Source organism: Dama dama, chromosome 11, assembly GCF_033118175.1.
Source record: "Dama dama isolate Ldn47 chromosome 11, ASM3311817v1, whole genome shotgun sequence".
In the NCBI taxonomy this organism is placed as follows: Eukaryota; Metazoa; Chordata; class Mammalia; order Artiodactyla; family Cervidae; genus Dama; species Dama dama.
Genome location: NC_083691.1, coordinates 33,697,972 through 33,708,920, shown reverse-complemented (window position 1 = coordinate 33,708,920; position 10,949 = coordinate 33,697,972). Strand labels below are relative to the sequence as shown.

The following is a 10,949-nucleotide window of genomic DNA, read 5'->3' as shown; positions in this document are numbered from 1 at the left end:
TCTCTCTGCAAGAAACCTGCAAGTACCTGCAACACCAGGTACTTCAGCCAAAACCTCATTTCCCAGCTAAAATCAGGATTTTAGAATTTGTTTTTTCTAATCTGTGGTTTTATCTACATATTAAATATTACAAACAAGTGAAAGACTTATTCTCATGGATTATCCTCACTGAAGGTAATAAAATTATTAAAAAGAGAAAATGTTATCCATTACAACTCAATTTTTAAAATTAGGACTGTCCTTGCCCTGGGTACCTCTGATGGTTTTTTTCCCATAACTAGATTCCAACAAATGAGCACCCTCTAGGTGACCAAATCCTTCCTTACCTTGTGTCGTTCAGCTGCTGACAAACAAGAGCTTCAGGTGTTCAAGAGGATAATTTTTTTTATTTAGGAAATTCCTTTTGAAGATTTATAAGAAAAAACACAAGACTGGAAGCCAAGGAACATGAATTCTAGTGTTTATTCTGTCCCTTGGAAAGTCATTTCAACTCTTCAGACCTCAGTTTCAGGCTCAATGTGGGCACTGAATCAGTGATTCTCATTCCTGAGAGTGTATCAGTCATCTTGGGTCTCTTTAAAAGGCCTGGATGCCAGAGTTAAGGCCCAGAGTCTATACAGTATTTCTTCCCCTTCCCCAATTTTCTATGAAGAACCATTTTGAATATATCAAAAAGTAAAAAAGATAGTATAATGAACAAACTGTATACCCAATTCAGTAAATGTTAAGATTCTGCTATGTATATTGAATTTTTAATATGCATATATAACATATATAGGTGTTATATATGTCATATATGTGTGTATATATATATGTTATATATATGTACATATATATGTTATATATATATATATTATTTGGTTAGTTTTTGCCTAGCTGTGTAAAAGCAAATTGGAGACATCACAACCTTTCCCTACTTTTCATTGTAAAAGTAGATTTTGTTTCTCTTTGCAGTTTTCTGTATGGTGATACTTCAGCATATGAAAATATCTTGCTCCCCATCAACCTTTCCTCAATGGTTTTAGCATTCATTGATGATCTTTTTTTTTACTCAAGAATTATGTTTTTGGGTACACAGTGGTAATTTTTCTAACATTTCATTCCTTATTCATTTGTTAGTTGTCTTCTGTAAAGAAAAGCTTTCTATAATCAATTGAGGCAGAATTATAATTCTTCCTAAAAAGGCAAGATAAATGCTAATTGTTCTCTCTTTAATTACTAAAATTCAAGTAAGATATTAGCATAAGAATCACTTCCAATGGTGACAAAGACATTTTCCCCTTTGTGTAATTTTCTTTAAATTTTTAGTATTACTATAATGGATTTTTATTCCTTGTTTTATAATCAAACATGGTTATTATTATTTTTGATGTTCAAAGTTTCCCAAAGGAGGTCATTAGGAGTTCCTTTAAGCTGGTCCAGTGTTTTGTCAATGCATTTCCTTCCTTGCTTTCTGTCACCAACTATCTCAGGTTAACCTTGTACTTTTCCTGGCCCAAACATGGAATCAGCCATTTCTTCAAGGTACCCTGGTTCTTTTGGAAGGAAGTGATATACAGGAGTCACCATTTGATGCACAGCACTGGACTAGATTTTAGGGGATTTCAAGTTTTATTTTAAGCCATAGAATTTTCATTTAAATGAAATCTGTCTCAGAGCTCACAGTGTAAAATGAAGCATCATCTCTTGAGGGATGTCCTCAGAATCTTGGACTCCACAAGTCATGGAAACTCTGGATTATGGAAATGGCCACATTCTCTTCCAGTGCCATTGCTCTGGATTCCAGTTTGAGGTTTCAAATCCCACCCACAGGCCCTGCAGTCTTTTGTCATACTTCCATTGTCTTCCTTCCCAAACTGTCTGACCATGCAGAGGCCTGGTCCAGGGAGGAGAGAGCTTTATGGGCACATTGGCAGCAGCAGGAACAGCATGCAGCAGAAGACCACTCAAAACCTACACCTCCTCAGAGATAGGAAAGAGCACTTCAGAATCAAATCAGGACCACAGTTATACAGTATCTGCCAAAGACTGAATGTTTGTGTATCCCCTCGCCTGCACCAAATTCATATGTTGAAACCTAATCCCCAACGTGATGGTTGCAAGTGGGGCTTTTGGGAGGTGATGAGGTCATGAGGGCAGATCCAGTTCTTGGATCTCTTCTCTGTCCACACTAATTCCCTTTATGGTCACATCTGGCTTATGTTTTTAAAAATCTACAAGCTGGGACCTGGCAGTCCAGTGGTTAAGAATCTACCTTGCCATTCAGGGGACATGGGTATGATCCCTGGTCAGGGAACTAAGATCCCACATGCCGTGGAGTAACTAAGCCTGTGTACTGCAACTACTGAGCTCACACACCACAGCTAGAGAGTCTGTGGGCCATAATGAAAGATTCCACATGATTCAACAAAGATCCTGCATACTGCAACTAAGACCCATCACAGTCAAATAAATTTTTTTTTTTTAATTTTCAAGCAGAAGACTTTCAGATTTATGTCTCCTGTCCCAATCTTTTCTCCAAATTTCAGATTGGTGCATTTAATTGCCTCCTTGACATCACACATCCAAAATCAAATTCCCAAAATTGCACTGCACCCCACAGGCTTCCTCTATGTCGGTATGTGGCAATTTCACTTTTCCAGTTGCTAAAATGGAAACCCTGGCGGCCAACTTGATACCTCTTTCTATTACACCCTATATCCAACCCATCAACAAGTCCTGTCACTCAAATGTCACCTAATCTGTGAGGCCTCTGTGCCCACTCTATGTAAAAAAGCAATGGGCAAGCACATGCACACACAGGCACACACTCCCTATTCACTCTACCCCACTTTTATATTTTCTGATAGTTCTTATTATCATTTAATATTACTTGTATACTGGTTCATTTCCTTATTGTCTATCTTTGTTCACCAGAATGTAAATATCTTAAGATCAGGAATTTTGTCTTCTTTACTCACTTCTGTATCCTGGTGCCTGGAACAATGCTTGCTGCCTCTATTAAATATCTGTTGAATGAATGAATAAATGAATGAATGAATTGACTCTGGAATGAGATACACCATACAAATGTTAAATTATTAATACTTACATTTAAATGGCAAACAATGATAAGAATTTGTATACTGTTGATTGTTTCAGGCTTCAGGCAAACTTATAAGCTTACTTTTAAAAAGAGCATGTACAGTTTGTTGAAATTTTTGTATGGAGTAGAGAGAAGCAGTGCCTTTCTAGTCTTACTACTTCACCCTGCATCCACCTGTTATTTACACCTAACACTTTGTTGGCAGTTGGTAAGTGTTAATTAAAATGTTTATTAATATAGATGAAATTTATGATCTGGGATGTGTGTGTATATTTGTCTGAATTTACATAATGAGCCCTCTGTGCCTTATTAAAGTGCAGAACAATTAGAGCATCCTGGCAGCCCAAATGGAAAGGGTATAATCCTTAGGGGAGGGGCACTCATCCTCTTTTGGCACCTGGGAGAAGGTAGAGCTGTTTAACTTAGATTCTCAGTCCAGAAAAATAGATGGAGGGAAACAATAACATCTATTGAATATCTGCTCTTGCAGGGCCTTAGCCAGTGTCTGCATTGTGTTGGTCAATCCCACACTGCTTAGCACTGGGATTCGGCCGTGAGGACCTAGGATCACAGCTGTTCCCCTCTCTGCTGTGCTGAGAGGTCCCTAACTGCCTATTTGTTCAGCCCACTGTCCTACCTACATCCTGCCTGACTTACAGTTGGGAAGTACAGCCACTGTTCTTGTCTACAGGGTCAGTAATCCTGGCTGCCTGGCTGTCCCAGGGGCCTGGGCACATGGGCATTTGAGGGAGGGAGACTACAGGACAAGGTGCAAATAGTTTCTACCTTCACCAACTCAATCCTTCCCAGCATCAGGGTCTTTTCCAGTGAGTCAGCTCTTCACATCAGGTGGCCAAAGTATTGGAGCTTCAGCATCAGTCTTTCCAATGAATATTCTGGGCTGATTTCCTTTAGGATTGACTGGTTTGATCTCCTTGCAGTCCAAGGGGCTCTCAAGAGGCTTCTCCAACACCAGTTTTAAAGCATCAATTCTTCTGCACTCAGCCTTCTTTATGGTCCAGCTCTCACATCTGTAGGGACTCCCCTAGTGACTCAGATGGTAAAGAATCCATCTGCAGTGTGGGAGACCTGGGTTCGATCCCTAGGTTGGGAAGATCCCCTGGAGAAGGGAATGGCTACCCACTATAGTATTCTTGCCTGGAAAATCCCAAGGACAGAGGAGCCTGGCAGGCTACAGTCCCTGGGGTAGCAGAGAGTGAGTGACCTTCACTTCACCAACTCAGGCACCTCCTGGCAGATTGGACAGTTTCAAAATTGGATCCTCCACCTCAACAACTTAGTATTACAGCAAAAACTTCTTGAGGGAGAAAGACTAAAGGCTGGCAAGACCTAGGGGCACCAACCAGGTTCAATCTGTGTGCAGAGAGTATCCTCAAGTTGGCATTCAGTGCCTTCTATAGTCTGCCCTCACTCTCCTAATTCAGCCCCATCTCTCTTCCATGGAGCGTGCCCTTCCTGGAAGAGTAACAGTTACTCTTTGAAGGAAGTCTCTCCTGACCCTCCATTTCCCATCCTACCTTCCACAGTTTCCCCTAAGAGCACTTGTTATGTTTTCTGCCCTCCTTGGATCACTGGTCTGCCTCCCTACTGGCATCTAAGTCCCTTGAGAGCCAGAGCTTCCAAGTCTCTGTATATCTTCCCAATCCCACACTTGTGCCACCCTCCACTCCCTGTCAGCAGGAGCTCTTAACACAAAGCGGTGCCCCACTAACTTTGACAAGTATGAACTGAGCATCTTCTGTACTAGGGAACCCTGCCTTCAGCCATTCTCCGTCTCTTCAATCCTACCTCCCCTCCCAGGTCCACTTGAGACAGGGAGAGTGGGAGGAACCAGGAGAAGAATAGAAGCAAAGGCACAGGCTTGTCCAAAAAATAAATAAATAAAATAAGCAGTGCACATCCTCCTGGGGCTAGAGTGTGTGAAGAAACGAGCACAGTGACTAGAAGGGATCCCTGGAGCTAGGTAACCAGGAAGGAAGGAGCCAAGATGATGTAGTGGGGGTGTGGCCTTGGTTCTGTGGGCAGTAGGGGAGTTAAGTGATGTGATCAGATCTCTGTAGTGGTAGCATCTGAAATCACACCTTTTTCCTGTTAACTGGGAGAGAGGCAGGGACCAACCCATCTCACCAAACACAACATTGGCAAGGCCTCTTCATTTCGTGAAGCAACAATAGGCACTTTCTCTGCCCTACATGTTAATACCTGCTTATTTAGTTAACACATGTATTTGGTGTTTCTGTAATAACTGGTAAGCTCCTCCTGCTTCCAGTCAACTCACCTTTTTTGAAAAGGGGTGAAAGGGAAGTAGAAGAGTGTCATTGGAGCCTTTAAGAATCTGCTAAAAGCTGTGGCTTAGTTTTTCCACCAAATGGACATATACTTGTCCAGAAACAATTTTACCTGGACTTTCCAGTAGTTCTCAACCTTGGCTGCACACTAGAAATGCCTGGGGAGATTTATCAGCAACTGATGCCTGCCTCCCACCCCCAGAGTTTTTAATTTAATTGATCTCAGTGCAGTCTGGAATTTTAAACTCTCTAGGAGATTTTAAAGGAGATCAGTCCTGGGTGTTCATTGGAAGGACTGATGCTGAAGCTGAAACTCCAGTACTTTGGCCACCTCATGTGAAGAGTTGACTCATTGGAAAAGACCCTGATGCTGGGAGGGATTGGGGGCAGGAGGAGAAGGGGGCGACAGAGGATGAGATGGCTGGATGGCATCACTGACTCGATGGGCATGAGTTTGAGTGAACTCCAGGAGTTGGTGATGGACAGGGAGGCCTGGCGTGCTGCGATTCACGGGGTTGCAAAGAGTCGGACACGACTGAGCAACTGAACTGAACTGAACTGAGGAGATTTTAGTGTACACTCAAAATTTTAAAGTAGATTTGTGGACTCCAAGTGAAGGCCCCTAGCGTAGACCATAAAGTCCATGTGTGTCCATTTAACTTTGACGGTGAGCAGCACCTACCTGTGTAGGCAGGGGAGGGGAGAATATAGCCAGCTTGAAAGAATGAGGAAGTCTTGGGGCTGTCAGTAGAGAGAGGAGGTGCTCACCTGCATTCCAGAAGGTTGCAGAATACTTAGCAAAAAAGGCGCTGGAACTGAAGACAAAGAGCAGGAAGCTTAATTGCCTTCCTGAGAGATGGATGGAAGGCCCGCAGACAACACCCTTCCCACCCACACACTGCACCTCCCCAAGAAGAGCTGCAACGTTATCAAAGGGCTGGCAGAATCAGCCTTTGGGGAAAGTCAACCAGTTAAATACATGGCTGGTGACACAGGTGGGGAGAAGGTGGCAACTGTGGGTGCTGAAATAAAGCGGGTGTGAGGGTGTGGAGGTAATGGGCTGCAACTCTTGGCGGGAGGAAAGGAAGATTTGGGGTGTGGTCAAGGAGAAGCAATCTGGTGGGGGGGGGGGTGGTGGGAGCTGTTTTGCATCACAGCAGCAGGAGAGGCAGCTGCGGTGGAAGGAGAACTTGGTATAAGGCCTGACCCCACCGTGTACCAGCCAGGGGCCCTGCTCGAGGACATGGCCTCAGTTCCTTACCTGGAACTTGTGTGACAGTAACTTCAGAGGAGACCACAATCTCAGATGATTATCCTCAGGTCATCTCTAAGGCTTTTTTCGCTGTGAGGTCCCATGAGCATAGGAAAGTGCCCTCCGAAAATGCTCTTTGAGGTTTTCAAACCTACTATCCATCAGAATCATGTGGGGTGTTCAACACCAAATAATACAACTCAGTGGGGGATGGGGGCCTGCAGGTGGTTTGTAACTCTCACCTGGTGCTTCTGATGTTTCATGTGGTTTGGGAATCACTGTTTTAGACCGTGGGGAGAAACTCCTGGGGATCTTGTCAAAAGGCAGATTCTCAGCCATGAGGTCCAAAGTAAGGCTTGAGATTTCTTTTTTTTTAGATTCTGTGTTTCTGAAAGACTCACCGATGGTGCATCAATGCCACTCATAGCGTAATCCAGGCAACACCCCCAGCAGCTGTAGCAGCATCATTTGGGAGCTTGTGAGGAATTCAGAATCTCAGGCCCCACCCTAGACCCACTGAATCAGAATCTGCAACTCAAAGTGATTCATAAGCACCTTGAGGTTCGAGAAAGATTGTTCTAGAAGTGACTAACTGCTTAGGGAATCAAGGTTGAAAGAGGAATGGGAAGACAAGGCTCGGCTCCTTAAAACAGAGTCTAAGTTAGAGAAGGGCAGAGATTTTCACTTCTTTCAGTTACTGCCATATTTGTGAGCCTGGCACATAATAAGAGCTCAATAAATATTTGTCAAGTGAGTGGATGAGCTAAGAGTCCAGTCTCTGGGGCCAGGTATGAGGCTAGAGTGGGGCCAGTAATCACCGTGACTAAATGCCAACTTCTAGGGTCCAAGTCTTTCTAGCCCTCTGTCCAAGACAAGATTGGTCCTGATGCTGGCACAGAGCAGAACTCATGGCCATGTGAGGCAGGAATGTATTTAGTTGTCTCATCTGTGAAGATGAAAAGGCTATACGAAATTGCAGCCAAAAAATAACACTGGTCTTCTCAAGTAGGTCTGCTACAAGAACCAGGGGCTGAGCCAACTAGTGGGGTATGGGTGGCCAAAGGAGCCCCAGCTCCAGAAATAACCCTTCTGGTCTGGAGGAGGGAATCCATGAAGCTGACTCCAACATGTTTATAGCGGGTAGAATTTAATTACACTCAGCAACAATTCTAGTATACCTCCTCTTTCCTCTGTTTAAAATAGATGTCAGTAAGACCTACCCCAGAGTCAAAGGCAACCAGTATGGCTTTTGTGGGTTGGGGAAATAGTAGATCCTACAAAGGACAAACGTGTTTGTTATTAACTAGCCTTAGAGGAACAGACCAATAATTCATATTTGAAGTAGTCTTCAAGGGTGTCTGTCTAGAAGAGAAAATATTTCTCTTTGTTTTTCCCATGTGTACTATTATCCAAAATGTCTGCATCATCCTAACAATAGAAGCTAGGATTCCAGCCAAAGGAAATCCATTCTCAACCTGCCCTAGGAACAAATTGGGCTGAAGATTTCTGACAGATTCTTCAAAACACCATGACCTTTTTCCTAATGATTATTTTAAATATACCGTGAACACGAGAGAATGCCTTCTAAAGCAATGTCATTTTAATCATCAATTTCATTTGCTTGATTCCTGCAAATGAATTGAATAAATAGTAACTGTGCATTCCCTAGGGCTCATGTACCTCTGTCTTGAACTGGGGTCCATGTTTAAGGTAAAGTAAAATGACTATGGTAATGGCCATACTAGTCATGGCAAAGTTTCAATGAATAACTATTTTCCTTTCTTTAAAAAAAAGTTTATTTATTTATTTGGCTTCACTGGGTCTTAGTTGCAGCATGTGGGATCTAGTTCCCTGACCAGGGATCGAGCCCAGGCCCCCCTGCATTGGGAACATGGAGTCTTAGCCATTGGACCACCAGGGACGTCCCCATGAATAACTGTTTTCAAAAGAATAATAATTTTCCATCATGACTTCCTCCCTTTCAACCCAATCCTCAACATAATTTCTAAGTGTTCCAGAGAGGCGGGTCCCACAGAGGGAAACAATCCTCTGAATGTCTTGGCATCTCCTGGTAGGATGGTCCCTGCCTAGCACCCAATCCCCCAAGTTGCCAGGTGCATATAAGGAGGGATCATGAACTCTGATACTGTACTCATTGGCTGCCAGAAAAGTGATTTAAACTCCTGTACTCCACTGTCCTTGCGTGAATGTATCATTGCACCTTTCTTGCCTAGTGAAAAGAATGGCTAATTAACTTTTCATGTTGTTTAGGAATAGCATTCAATGGCGAGTTGCCATAGTCATGCAAATTTTCAGTTTTCTAGGGCCATTTTGAATGGGTCTGTGTTTCTTTTTTGTTGATCGAGAGAGACAGCGAGTTGTCATGTTCACAAGGATGACCTAACTTGAGCTTCTGTGGTTTGGGATCCTGCCTGCCTGTGTTTCACCCTGTTTTGCCTCCAAGGCAGAAGCCTGTGTCTCTAGCCAGGAGATTGTGGTTAGTTTCCTGGCCTCTGACAGAGGTGGGGACACACCTGCACCCCTGAGGGAGGGAGAGCCTGCGGAGGGTCCATGAGGCCAGGGCTGAGTCACTCAGCTGGGAGACATGTCAAATGGCATTAGAACATCAGTTTGGCACTTAAGGAACAAAGGCCCACACAAAAATTCATCTGTATGTTAACAATCTAGTCCATTTTCAAACTGAATCAAGAATAGAGATTCACTTGTTATCACCTATTCCAGCATTGGAGTTTATTCTTCATGCGAAATCCTCCTAGGAGAAATCTCAGCTTCACGCACAGATCTAAGGCTCCCCACCTTATAATATGTCATCACAGGTCGCTCTCTATTACTCCTACAATTCACAGTCCTGTTCCAGGGCCAGGCAAATTCAGAAAACCCCACTGCAAGTCAGCATCTTAGAAAAATCATTTTCCTTTCTTAAAAAAAATTATTTGAAATGTAACTTGAATAAACCTGAGCCCCCTTCCTTCCTTATATAGTTCCATCTTTACATGGTATCCTATTCAAAAGAAACATAAGTTGAACTCCAAATGCCTTAAAAATCATGGAAACCTTTGAGAAGTTTCCTGAGAAGTGACCATTTTTCTCACCCAAAGTCCCATTCAATAGCCATACCTAGCCCATTCTCTCTCCAGAGAATGGCTTTCCCCTTTATCTTGTAGATTAATTTAGCCTCTTTGATGTCTGCCATCCTCTATCCTAGCAACCATCTAATTCAGCCATAAGAAAAGGGAGGGGGTGGGCAGGGAGGACTTGCCAAGCAGCCCAGAGTCCTCCCATAGAAAGCCAGAAGGGAAGAGACTGTAACTACCTGTGCATCGGGGTCTTGGTCCAGAGGTGAGAAGAGGGAAAGAAGGAAAAGGATGCCCATAGTACTCTTAGGACCCAAGGGACCTTCTGCATCCTGAAGATGGCAGCCTCCTGAACAGCGCTGGGTCCCCACATGGCTGCCCTGATGCTCACCAGCAGGCAGAACGCAGGCAGTGAGATCCTTAGGCCCCTCCACAGGGTCCTGGGACTACTTAACCCAAACAGAGGTAATCACAGCAATCTGCATGTGTCTGTCTCTCTGTGAGGCAAGAGATTTGATGGATTCAGACAGTTTTGATGTAACGTGATGTGCAGCCAAAAGGGAAAATTGGGATCCACATCCACCTTGATTTTCATGGCAGTAAGCCATTCCAAATGAAGGAGGCAAAACTTTTCGAAAGATGTCTTCTGTGATTCAGAATAACTGAGTCCAGTTTAATCTGGTGCCTGGTGAAGTTAAAGAGCTACAGGAGTGCTTCAAGTGTGTTTTGCAGTTTTCAGAGTTACTAATTAGCTCCATGACATTAAGGTTAATGAGATAAAACATCTATAAATCAAGATGACAGCCGAATCAAGAAGAAAGCCCCCAACTCCTGCTCTACCATGAAAACACTCCAATTTCACTCTTTCAGGCTGTCCCCCTTTGATTCAATGTGATTATGTGTGAATATGTACAAATGTATAATTATACAATTCATACTTAAATTAGAACTACCTTGCCCGAAGCTCCTTTCTAAATGTATTCAGTGCCAATAAGACAGCAAGTCAGTTGTTAACTATTAACAGAATGAACTGATTTGATGAAAGTCTAGGAGTGACACTTCCCAAAGAGCAAAAGTCTGTGTGTTAGATTAAGAAATATGTTCCTAGACTCCCCTGGTGGTACAGTAGATAAGAATCTGCCTGCCAATGCAGGGAACATGGATTCGATCCCCCATCTGGAAAGATTCCACATGCTGCAGAGCAACTA

General features: G+C 43.3%; 1 protein-coding gene across 1 annotated transcript in view; it reads left to right on the top strand.

Annotated features, from left to right (window-relative positions):
* The window catches only part of RBKS (ribokinase), a 132,894-nt gene that overhangs the window by 107,804 nt on the left and 14,141 nt on the right, over positions 1-10,949 (top strand). The window lies entirely within an intron of this gene.